This window comes from Leuresthes tenuis, unplaced genomic scaffold (assembly GCF_036924035.1).
Source record: "Leuresthes tenuis unplaced genomic scaffold, fLeuTen1.0.hap1 SCAF_2, whole genome shotgun sequence".
In the NCBI taxonomy this organism is placed as follows: domain Eukaryota; kingdom Metazoa; phylum Chordata; class Actinopteri; order Atheriniformes; family Atherinopsidae; genus Leuresthes; species Leuresthes tenuis.
The window spans coordinates 34,338,551-34,351,931 of NW_027325356.1; the positions used below are offsets into that span (position 1 = coordinate 34,338,551).

Here is a 13,381-nt window from a genome sequence, read left to right on the forward strand (position 1 = left end):
TTACAGGGTTAATGTAGGATATTGACATATATGTGTGATAATAATAAAAAAAAGTTTCGGAACAGGCTACTCTTAATTCCTACATTAAATGAAAAAAGGCAAAATAACAATAGTTGAAATACACAATGGTTTTCACCCGCATATGAAGTGTTATGTGCCCTCTTTCAGTGACCATGTCTCTCTCTCTCTCTCTCTCTCTTTGACACATGAAGACAGAACAGAGGCATGAGAACACGGACGCGTGTGTATTATTGGGTTGTGGGGGGTACTTTGTTGTAAGCACAGGGCTTTTATGAATATGACCCCGTGATACTCCATTGTGGGCCCATGTCCGGTTCTGAGGATATTTGATAGCATCTCAGTCAGTGGCATTAATGTGTCTCTCGGTTCGACATTTTGAATAATCTAGGCTGTCTGCCGTCATCCCGCCACTAGCTGTCAGCAGCACCGTCTGTGAGTCTGTCTTTCTTATCACACTTCTCTACCCATGCACTTACATTATAGAAAACAAGCTGTCTGGTCAAGAGAGCACTTGATACTTTTTATTATTGCCAAACCGTTCCCATAATTACCCCATAATCATTATATAATCCTTCAACAAAGCCTCCATTGAAGCCCTGTCTTTTGTCAACGCTGGGACACTGAATCTATAATTGCATTATTCAGTCTCTTCCACCCCCTATAGAAGCATAATATATCAAAACCATCGCACAAGGGAGGTTTAGTTGCAAGAAACACTTCAGCCTATGCAGTACCGCTTTTTGTCATGTGCTTTTATTCATCGCAAAAAAAGTTGTGCCAACTTCAAGTTCCTGTTGTGTTAGAATTAGTTTCTTTCTCAGGTAGAAAGTGGCTTTAAAAACCTTTACAAATCTGGATAGACATTACATTTCGGATTGAAGTAATTGGAATACTCGCATTATTGACATAACATAGCTTCTTAATATTCATAACATATTTCGCTTTCGTGCAGCAAGAATAAATCCTTAAAACACTGAAGCAAAAAGGCAAAAGTGAGTCCCCGGGGAGCGGTCCTGCGTTTATGCATGGGGATTGGCAGCACAACGAGGCTTATTTACATTAAATACGCCACAAGGTTACAGTGCAGATAGATGAGCGTCATTTTTATCACTCATTACTTCTCTTAAACGGTGACTGACGCTCAGGACGTAGAGGAGGAAACACTCATTTATCCAGGAGTTTCTAAGGCGAGAAGAGGGGGAAGAATCGTAACAGTTTTCCCGAAAGGTAAGAAATTTTACTTTTTGGAGTAATTTGGTGATTTGGGAGTCTTGATAGGGAGGGATGACATCCCAGCCAATTTTTACCGCTTGGTGTCTTCGCACACTGTGTCTCAGTGGTTCAGAACGGAGGGTAGATTTGCAAATAAAAGACTGTTTACGAACAGTTCAAGGTCAGAAACAAACTAAGGTGCTCTCGAATCGTCTTATTTTTCTCTCTACCATATCCGGGGAGATATAACAACGGGGGAAATATTGCTTTAAACGAAATTCTGTTCACCGTTGGGCTCATCAGCTGCTTTTTATCTCAGTAAACGGCAAATACCGCAAGACCAGTCGGTTTTGCTTTCTAGAATGGAGTGGCTTTTTAACGATACAATGCGTTTCACCTACCAGATCGGGGGAATCCAAGCTGAAAGATAAGGGGAATATGCTGATGCATGGCGATCGGCATCAATGCAAACGTTTACTGTTAGCAGTCATAGACTGAAGAAGAGATATAAAGAGAGACACAAGTAATAAAGCCGCATTTTTCATTGCAAACTAAAGAGACGCGACAGAGAGCAGCTGTAGAAAGAGATCAGAAGAGTGGACAATCTTTAACAGGTCCTAAATGCACTTTTCAGCACCCCCATCATCTGACAAGAAAATGATCCGATCAAATCATATGGGCATGCCTCATTATTCAATGTACACTACTTCTCACAACGCATCGTTTACGCACAGGAGTTAGCCGGTGCATCGCCAAATTTAAGAGGTAAGAAGTGTATAATTTACGGTACGCAAGTAGAATCTTAACTGGGTTTAAGATGTCTAACTTACTGGGAAATCAGTTTTTTTTTTGGAAGGACTAGACTTGTTTGTGTGGGGGCATCGCAGCGGGACTCCCTGATGTCTCCCCAATCACGATTAGAAAATATAGAATTGCAATGCAATTATCCGTATTGACTAACGATCATAAAAAAAGCAACCCAGAAATGAATATATAAACAAAACAAAACAAACAAAAAACAAAAACAGAACAAAAAACAACAACATCTCGAACCAGGACATGGGATGCCGAGCTTGACACCTTGCAAGTCAGCGTGTACTAAACTTGTTTTATTCCCTCATAATCTAAACGATGCGTTGAGTTTACCGCAACATGTTTTTCTGTGACACCGAGTGTGCGTAAAAATGCGATCGGGATCACGGCATTGTAATGTTGAGCGTACATATCAGAAAGTGTGAGACTTTCAGAGAAGTCCAATTGTGTTCCTGTTTCGAGTGTACACGGAAAACTTTTTCTTCGTTACGATACTAGCACTCATCATGTGAGGGATCTGTACAGCGATTAAGTGTAATGTTTATCGGTGCACTTGCTACCACGTGTCAAAACTTGTGAGATGGAAGAAGAGCCGGTGAGACCTGCCATTTTGTGCTCTGATCGACCTCTCATATGAATAAGCAGCCTCCGCATTATGCTTTGAGTCGTTTTGATCGCATTCATTGGAAGGGGCAAATGTCGTATATGCATACTAACGCGTGAATTTGGAGCACTGAAACTTTCGAACCACTGACAGTTTAGTTTGGCATTGAGAAAAGGTAAAGAGCTTTTTTGTTTGTAAAACAGCAGGGCAAAGTTGGAGCGGCTCGTAAGAGACTGTGGGAGACTGATGGGCATCTGTTACTGTGTAAATATAATATGACGGCTCATAAGCTGACATTGTTCTATGGCCATAAAAAACGTCGTGTCATTGTGTTTATCTTTTGCATTCCTTTAATTATCATAGGGAATTTATGTTAAAAGGTGTATGCTATTATTTCCTAACTATCTAGCAAGCTGAGTGTTTTTGTACGAGAAAATAACTAACCGACAATTGCAGACTGTCCATATCGAGGTTCACATATTCGTATATGTACATATAAGAACGGGCAGTAATGGATTAATACATAAAGAAATAAATTAAATGATATGCTCGGCGCTTGTAATCCCATTTAAAGCATCTCTCTCACTGTGCTTCTTGGATGGGGAGGAAACTTTTTTTGGAGACCCGAGTGGAGTGATCTGACCCCAGGATATGCACCTACAACTAACAGCTACCAGCATTCTCTAAAGACACATTCCATTTTTCTCAATATTATTGACAATGTGTAGCACGTTGTTTTCCACTGTTTCTTTATAACTTTTTCTCAAGTTGTCTTGAGTCCAAAAAAGGTTGTTTTTTCCTCAAATTTATTGTGTGAGGAAAACAAATAAATAGACTAAATGTGCACATTGAGATGTAGTCATTGTGTGACGCTATGAAAAGGGAAGATATTATGCCTGAAATAGTGTCTGGGCGCCTTTTGTCAGCTTTGTTCAATCGTTATTGTAGACGAAATATTAAATGAATAACTGTCCCTGCTCCTCTGACAATGTAGGTTGCCTCACAGATGTGTTTGCTCTTTTCCTGTCCTTCTCTGCACTGCTACAAGTTGTAATGTTGTCATTCTTTTTTGGTGAAATATTTGGGAAGAGACATTGTGTTTATGAACGGGCCTTGCTTTGCAGACTGGTAAAGGAATTTATGTAATGCATTACAAAGTGTCAAGGCCTGAGTGACTCGCATTAGTGATGTATTTTGAAATTCATTAAACCTACTTCTAAATATTTGTATTCACTTATTGATCAATTCCTATTTCAATATTCCATACAAATAATCCAGAAAATAATAAATGTGCTTATCACAAAATTATGAAAACATATTTATCTTTAAATGATCAAATACACAAATATTTTTTTATGGATGAGATATTTTCCAGTCAGAACCAAGGGCATGAGAAATCTTGTGCTGCAACTTGATTACTGACTGAGCTCAAAATCTGTTCTTGGGAAGCAATCTGTGATGCTCACCGTTGATCCTGCATTAGCTGCTTTCCAACCTGTGCCAATGTCAGTGCTGTTGAGGGTGCCATGGGCCATGTCTGACTGCATCAATACGCATCTCTCAGTTGCAAACAAGGGAAAAGGGAGGTGAGAGTTCGGGTGGTGGGTAAAAGAGACAGAGGGAAAACATGGCATGCAGAAGATGGTATCAAATTAGTCGTCTTTTCACCAGGCTGTCAGTCAGTCAGACCCTCAGTTCATCATGAAGCAGATCCACTTGACTGATGCCACTGTGTTGTTAGTCCTACATATGGTGAATTATTTACATGTTGACATGTATGTACTTTAGTTTTTGAAAAAGTATAGCAATATAAAAATAAATCATACATTCTTGACAATTGTACATTAGAAGGCATCTCATGAGATAAACACTCTTTCACAAAAACACACAAACCTACAGTGATGTGGCAAATTACATAATCTAACAGTACAGAAGATATGTGTGTAATCTACCAGACAACTTATAATTCAAGTTGTCCTGTGATATATGCATCTGCAGCAGTGTACAGTTAGTTAAATCGGTCTCATTGTGGCTTTCTGATGGCTTCCCCTCTCATGTAATTACGAGGAGAGGTCTCCAGCTGTACAGGCTGCAGGGCCAGGGTTCCCAGTCCGCTGGGATCAGGGTGGTGGTGGGCAGGCCAGTTCTACTCATCAGCCAACCATTAATTGATATGTGCAGTCATTGTGAAACCACCTATCGCTCACCCATTTTTTTCCAACTTGAAACCTATAGAATACTGTCTATTTCTTCATTTCCACTCTGAAAAGATCACCCTGGCTTCTTCATTCCACCAAAAGAGCCAAGTGGCGCACTGTACATGTGTTCCACTGTGTCTGTGTGCACATGGTGTCTTGTGGAAGAAAAGGAGTGTGTTGAAGGGACAGTGAAACACAGGTGTCAGGCTGGGGTGAGCCTTGTAGCTCCATGACCTTGATCTCCAGGGTTCAAGCCAGAGAGTTGGGCTTGCGTTTGCTGTGTGAGGCTAATATGACAAGTGCATGTACTAATACAGTCAGTATGTGACCCAAATAAGATATTTTTCTGACCACTTACATTAGACGTTAGATTAGACATAGGCAGAAATGTCCAAAAATGTGATTTCTTTATCACATTTGTTTGAATTTTTGTCCGTGAAAATATTTTCTTTTCACCAGCAGCCCACAAGGTGTGATGCTGAATTTTTTCGAAGGAACCAGAATTACAGTTAATTTCATTATGGTGATAAATCAAAATGGACAAATATGAAGCTGAAAGACATTTATGTCACTGACCTTTGGTAATAATTTTACCCTTTTTTGAGGATCGCATTTTGTGAAACTACTTAGAAATTAATGATTTTGTGACCTAACACAATGCTTTCTTTTAGATTAGAACCAAAAAATAAATGTCTGTAAAATAATCTAAAATAAAGTGCTTTACTTCTGAATCTGAATATTCTTGATTATTAAGAGCAATTTAAAATGTGCAAGGTACCATTAGCTAGGAATAAATGTGTAATCAATTTAAAATCAACTGAACAAATGATTAGCCTTGATGAATAATTCTTAAATGATAGTAATGTACAGCTTTCCTATTTTGTGCCTGTTTGATATTTTGCTCCTGGTGACTGTTTGTGTAGTTTCCCTCACATGTTCGTTTCCCTGAAAGCTTGATAAGAGCTTGGGGATCGGTGGGGAGGTTGAGATCAGGAGGGCTGGGGTGGATGGGTTGGGACAGTGGGCAAGAGGATAATCACGGACGTCAGTTTGATCTAAGAATAAAGAGTGCGGGGCAGATGAGGCGTTGACAGATAGGCTTGACTCAGTACTCTCATGCCAGGGTGCCATCACAAGGAGCGTCTGCTTGTCTGGGCAGCCGGTAAAGGAAGGGTGGGGGGTGAGAGGGTTTGGTGAGGTTTGGTTGGTAAGAGAGGAAGAGAAGTCAGAGTGGTCTAAGATGGAGAGCAGAGCATGGATGTTTTGTTGTTTCTTTTTTTCAAACCTTTTTTATCCATCACAATCTATCACAATCCATCACAAGTACCTGAAAATATGTGTGCATACAGATCAGTACACATGGGAGTTTGTCACAGTGTGTCTATGTTCACAAGTCCTGTACCCAGACTATGCTCTGGCCTTAGATTTTCTGTCTCCTGCTCTCTTGTAAATCAGTAGTCACTCATATCACTAACAAGGAATGTGTCCAGAAAAAAATGGAAATCCCTCACAACCCGTGATATTGCTCCTTTGTTTGCCCCGACTTCCCTGCTGAGCTTACTTAGCATGAAGGCATTATTGAGTTTGGCTTTAGTTTGATTTTTTCTTTTTTTCATAAAAAGTTTGTTAGCATTGTGGATTTACGGATATGTCATGCAATGTCAGGACTGTTTTCCCTTTTGATGTGTTGAACGGCACTGTGTTTTCAGCCATGTCATTTCCACAGACAACAGCTTAACACAAACCGGCAAGCGCACATCAATCAGAGGTCCTGAAGCAGAGAATTGTTTCTGTTTAGCATTCAGCTTTGCTTTGCTAAGACAGTGGTAAATACCTCCAGTGTTCTTGAGAAGGAAGGTTATATGTGTGTGTGTGTGTGTGTGTGTGCGCGCGTGCGTTTGTGTGACATCTTATGTCTATTACCCACTCTACACACTATCACAGACTGCACATGTCATGGCTGCTCTTTAGCTAGTCTGCATTTTGGATGTGACTTTTGTAAACTTCCAGACTTCTGCTAATGAGAAGTAGCACAAGATAGAAGGAGGGGTAAAAGAGAAATATTGGAGAAAAAGAAGAAAAGAAGGAGAGGTATGAAAATGCTTCAGACAATTCCTGCACAGTTAATTATGATCAAGAGATTTTCACCATAGGACAGAGGCATTCCAGTTTTGTTGCACTTGTAAATCTAGCCCCAGATGCTATATATTGTTTTGAATGATTACTGTACATCATTATTGTGTGAATTCAACTGCCTCTCGAACACCTGATTTGCATAATTGGATATTTAATGAAACTTGCCTTGTGGAACAAAAAACACAAAAAGAAACATTAGAAAAAGTGTGGCACAGTAGCAGTGGGGTGTTACACATTCAGTAGATGAATCCTCCCTCATATACAGGTTGCCTTTTTTTTCTCAAATATTTTTAATAAGGGGTGAAAAGGCAAAGATGGTGCTGACTGGAAATAGAAGAAACCCACAGTGATATGAAAAGGGAAAAAAAGTGACCTGCTCTGGCTCAGGCACTCACACATCAGCGACAGTGCTACAAATAGGATGAGAAGTGACTGTGAAAGCTGTACATTCCCAGCCAGGTCTCGCGGGTTAAGACTACAATAGCGGGATATTCTCTTGCCCAGGGGGGATTTCAGCTCCTCTTCTGTCGACACTCATTGCACCAACTTGTTACTCAGGAAAGATGGCTCTTTTGTAGAAGAGCAGATTCCATGCTTGCCTTGTGGAATTCCTCTGTTGCAAATATTTTGAAAAAGACTAATCAGGAGCCGTTGTTTTTTTAACTCTGCAATTTTTCTTTACTTCTTTTAGTGGAAGGGGTCTTGACAGACTTAAACTTGTTCCTAATTTTTTTGTACATTTGTATAAATTCTTGCTTAAAAGTTTACTTCATTTTTCTAATTTGTAGTTATGGCAGGACAACTGTCCTATTATCCTGCACATTTAACAGGTGAGGGTTAAAATCCTACTAGTGCCACTTGACCACTTTCTTGTCAATGTGAGGTGTGTCATGAAAGAAATTGTTAGGTAGCCTTCTTGTTCCTGCACTAAGTACCCCTCTACTCTAAAGGGGGACTGTCAGTTGTTAATTTAGAGCTAATGTTCACAAACAATGAGATGTTCATGGTGTGTGAAAGTGTGTGTGCACGATTAGCTGTCTCCAAGCAGTGACCTCTGTCGCTCTTTCTCTGTGTGTTTCCACTCAACATCTGTGGGAGTGGATCATGTGTCAAAGTGGTTTGCAGGTGATTTTCAGGGCAGAATCTAGAGAGGTGGAGCAAAGACAGACAAGGTTCAAGTGCCATAGAGGTGCTGATCACACTAAACTGAGCAATTCCAGCATCTAAGGACCCTTCAAAAGCCTTCTTTTCACACTCTTGACTGCAGCTTCTCTCTTTCTTTCTTTCTGGCTTTCTTTTAGATATTTTTAGTATCAATGCATGTAATCATGCAGCAGAAATTGATGCAGTTAATTTTCCTTACAGTCATTAAGGTGTACCCACCTATGAATCAACTCCTGCAAGAAACAGAGAAAAGCTATAGTTTGGATGAAACATTGGTTACACATATTTGGAATGCTTTTAGAAAATTTGGTCATGACACATTTTTTTGCTTCACAACTCTGTAAAAAAATAAGATACTGACTTTATATTATACGTTTTGAGGATCCACCGGGCTTCCAATCGACTGACAGGTACCACTAATGCAAAGTAAAAGGTGTCACAGAGTGGATTTTTTTAAATTGATAAGATGAGAAAATACACTCTCTGAAAATGGTCATGTTAATTGAAATAACATCACATAGAAAAGGTAGATTTTGAGAGAAAAAAAAGCTAAGAATATAATAAGTAGAGTGATTACAGGACAGAGTAGGAGACATCACTTAGATGTGACTAGAAAGAAAGGGGGACCAAGACAGAGGCAGAAAGGAGGGATTATGCACTTAATAGTATCTGTAGGCTTCACTCTGAACAAGCTGCTGCCACATATCCTGGAGCCTGAATTGATAAATTCTGTTTGATAAAAGTCACTGAAATGCCGGCCTGTCTACACACCTCTATTAAGTGCTGGTACATTTGTCACAGCCAGTGGAAGTCAACCAAAAGGTTTTAATGTCACATCAGGCTGAATTAAAGACTCAGTCGAAAGCAATGAAAGCTTTAAGTTTTTATTTCAAGTGACAGTGTGGTGGTACAGCTGTGGCTGGTGTGAAAGATTACTAGGCTAAACTTGATCAAGGCAGTCGTTTTACATTTTCTATTTCTCTATTGGGAATTCTGTGATTATTTTCTCCTCATTTTTAGCTGGGTTATTCATTTAGTATCTGATGACTTTGAGCATGAGAGGAGTGTGAATGTGTGAGTAGAAGAAAGGGAGCGGGGGGATTTATCTTATGTCTTGAATAATTTTTCTAATTCATTATTGTTATTTTTATTTATCAAGAAAAATTAGATCTGCACCACATTAATCATCAAACCTTTCTTAATATAGTAAACAGAAGGAGCATTTAAAAAACGCTACATTATAAACACAGCTTTTCCCCTGAGAGGCTCTTTAATACCACATTATACTGTTCCTCATTTATGCAAAAGTAAATAAGTAAACCCAAAAGGAAAATGAGCATTCCAGGCGTTAAACACACAGTCTTCTGTAAACGCCTGGCTCAGCCACGACCACATCTCTGACGCATAGTTGCTGTAATACGAAGGATTTCCACTGTGCCTTTAAAAAAAGGCATGCTTACTTGTTATTTACTGTAAAGAACTGCAAGACATCTTTTAAATATCAGAGAATATTAGGCAAGCTCAGGAAGTGCACGGAAATGATCAGAATGATTCCTCCAAACATTCCAGACAGTATATTTAAACATAATAGCAAAATGAAATGGTGAAAATTTTGCAATCATGTGTTAAGAAGTGTTCCATCCCTGGAATGCGCAAACCAGGCTTCAGGTAACACGATACTTAGAACACTGCTTGGATTACAAATGCTGGACAGGTCCATTTACCAGTCTGTTGCAGGGAACATGACTTGTGTTGAATGGGAAAATTTGTGTTAGTCAGGTGTGAAGCTTTCTTGTTTTCTGAAGGTGCATGGTAGAGAAATGTTCATATGCCACTGATCCAAATCAGTCTGCTGACGAGAGTGCTAATAGTCATTCTAAATTAAAATAATTTATTCCAAAATATTTGATATTTACTTATTTTTCTCCCACCTCCCTTCTGTCCACGCATTCATTTACACGTGAACATTCACAATCAGTTGATCTCACCTGATGTTTTATTCAGTTAGGTAAAACACATATTATATGTGTGTCAGTGCACATGTGTGAGCATTTGAGTCTGTGTATTTGTTCTCTGTCAGTTTTTCATAGTCTACTTAAAGAAGTGTTCAATGTGGGATCTAAATACTATTTATGTAAGATTAATCTCCATTATCACATGGGTTGAATGGAAAACTCACTGATGTGGGAGAATTCACTTGGCAGCTGGTTCTTTCTTTTATTATGTCTTTTTAATCATAAGATGTGTTCACCCACCTTTATAGTCATAGCCCTTAACAGATCTTCCGCAATTTTTGACAGTTTTCCCAAATCATCTTCTTTCAGTTTTGTTTTCAAATGGCTCTCTTGATTATCTTTTCTTTCCAGCCCCCATCCTTGCTAGAAGCCATACTAATCTTTCTCTTTTGTTTTAAGTCAATTTCTTTGTCCTATTTGTACTATTATTCCTGATTTGTAGCTACATTTTTTAACCTTTATTTCTGTTTTTTTTTTCATATCTTTTTTCTTGTGCCTTTTAAACTATTTGTACTAATGGTGAAAGAGTAAAGTTGATGTTCTGGGGCTCAGACCCTTGTTCAGTTTGTTTTTCTGCTGCTTTGGTAAAAAAATTGTCAGATGTGACTCAAAAATGTAACATGTCTAATCCAACTTTGGTCCTAAACCAAATACAAAAAACAAGAACCATTGTGATAAATGTAATATCTGGTTGACATGAGCATATTAGCAATATCATTGTGAGTATGTTCACATAAAAATGTTTACGCTTAGCCCAAACCCCACTGGACCTTAGCAAGTACAAAAATTTACTGGCACAAAAACATGACATTTGTGTAATTTTTTATTATTTTTTTTTCTCACGAAAGTAGACATGAGGAAAATAACTGCATTGAGTTATACAGTCTTGAGGCATTTCATGAAACTCACATTTAACAGACCTAAAAGTAATCATTTTGAGGTCAGATGGGTTTGGTGGTGAAACTGCACACATGACAGGCAAGCTGGAGATCTGCATCAAGTTCTCTTTCCACCCATTGCTTTCCAAATTGATTTTACTTTGAAAATCATTTGTCTTATCAATTGCAATTTACTTCTGCTGTCAGTAACTGTTTAGTTGGATTTAGGAATTAGTAATGTTAAAATATCCTCGTCCTGGCTTATGTGAAGTTCCAACCCCTCAAACAAAGACAGAATTGTTTTGAAACATGAATGAAACATCCAACACAAGAAAATATATACATAGGTAAATGAAGAATATAGTAGTAAAATACAGTATATATATATCGATGTGTGTGAAGCAGACTATATAAGTACATATCTAATGCGGGAAAGAAAAGCACATGCAGAGTGCTTTGTTAAACCTAAGCAAGGTTAAAAAGGTGTGCAAGAGTGGACCATTGACCACTGTCAGAGCAAGAATGTGATAGTCCCAATAGTCCCAATACGGCCGTATATCATAGTCCCAATACGGCCCTCTTCACACCCACCCACTGACAGGACATTCTCATGACAGAACTGCTTTCGATTAGGGATAGAAAAGCTTTGGTCTACAAATCTGAAGTTGAGTTTGGGTTTATTTCTCTCTCTCCCTCTTGTAGACTTTGTCTCTCTGATTGCCGATCAGCCCCTCAGGGGCTTTAAGGCGCTCTTGGTAGATCCCTGTGATTAGAGTAAATGTCCTCCCCCATTTTTGCCAGAGATCAGAATTGGTTTGCAGAGCAGTAATGAGGTGAACAGAGGAAGGTAAGGTGAACAGCTTGGAGGACCACTGAGATTGATGATATGGAAAGTGTTCCAAGAAAGATGAGTAATAAAAATAGAGAAAAAATATCACTTAGGGTTTTGACTATTGGCCTGTTTGGAAGATCTTGAGGGACATTATTCTTTGGGTGGGAGTAAAACCTTGTTTACCAAACACAGATTTATGATAAAGCAACCTGGCTGCTTAACCATGGTTGATTTTGTTGTAAAACATCAAATAGGTATGAAAAAACAAATTTTAAAAAAGTATTTAGCATTTGTGTAATTTCTTGTAACACCCAATATGTATTTTCAGGTTATGTATTTCATTTGGAGGTTTCTTATGTGTCTGAACCACATCTTTGTATTTTTGCAGAAGATGTGGGATTCATCACCTGGTAAGCCAGAAAAAGCAGATTTGTAAGATGTGGAGGCCAGCTTTGATAATTTCCTAACCTTACCAAAGGCTCTTTGGTAAGTGTAACCAAAGAGCGAGTTAAAGCAAAGTTATCAGAAAGTGAATGCTAAAGTGAATGCTGAAAGTTAAGTATTTGTCAAAAAAGATGGACTTTAGGTCTCTCAGAATGTATCTCAGGATTGAAATCCATATATCATGTTTTTAACACCAGTTCCGTGTACATCATGAGACTGTATTGGATGAAAGATTCGAGAAAATGCATCAATCTTATGTAGTTGTAATTGGTATTTTCAATTTGACTGTTTCACAATTATGTTTTTATACAGTTATACACTAATTGAAATATAGTTATGAGTATCATATTCCAATTCTGTCTCTATGTCTGGATTCATTACTACATCAGAAATATTTAAGAATTTAAAACGTATAAATGATTTCTATTTTGCCAATAGTGTCTTTCTCGGAAAAAAAAATGAAGGTACACTATAGTTGCTGGTGGACAGGTGTCCTCTCCAGGCAGCGTCCTTAGCAACATGACATAATTCAAGCCTAAAGATGCTGAATCATCTGTGTCTTCTTCTGCCTGTAAGTGTGTTTTCCTACAGTTTGCTGTCTTTGTGTCTACAAAGTACCTGTGTCTGTGTGTCTATTTGTTTCAGTTTGTGTAGGGAGGAGGGGGTTGGGGGGGCATATGATTTAGCCATTACTCGTGTTCATGTGGAGCCCGGCAGAGGTCAGTCTCCTCCTCAACACCCCTTTTTCATCCAATTTCTGAGTCTGCGGGCGGCCGCTTGCCGCGCTTTTGTTGCCGGAGGTAATCTGTGAAGTGATCTTAATTATGGAGGTTCGGCCTGTTCCTCTCTTCCCCCCACCTCTTCCTCCTCTCTGTCTCTCTCTTCCTCTCTGTACACGCTTTTAATCAAACAGCATAGTTAGCCTGTAATGAGGGCGAAGGGAGCACGTGTGCCTCTACTTACACATGCTGCGAGGCTTTGAGGAGGAGGAGAAAGAGAAGGATGAAAAGAGTGAGAAAGGATGAGAATGGTAGAGAGATAAACGATGTGCACTTTCCGTGACA

At 39.0% G+C, this 13,381-nt stretch overlaps 1 protein-coding gene across 2 annotated transcripts in view; it reads left to right on the top strand.

The window, feature by feature from the left end:
• Positions 1 to 835: 835 nt before the first annotated feature.
• The window catches only part of znf536 (zinc finger protein 536), a 189,328-nt gene continuing 176,782 nt past the window's right edge, over positions 836 to 13,381 (top strand). For both annotated transcript variants that reach the window (XM_072380978.1, XM_072380979.1), the window contains exon 1: positions 836 to 1,248. The gene's annotated coding sequence lies outside the window, so the exon portion shown is untranslated. The remainder of the gene's footprint in view (positions 1,249 to 13,381) is intronic.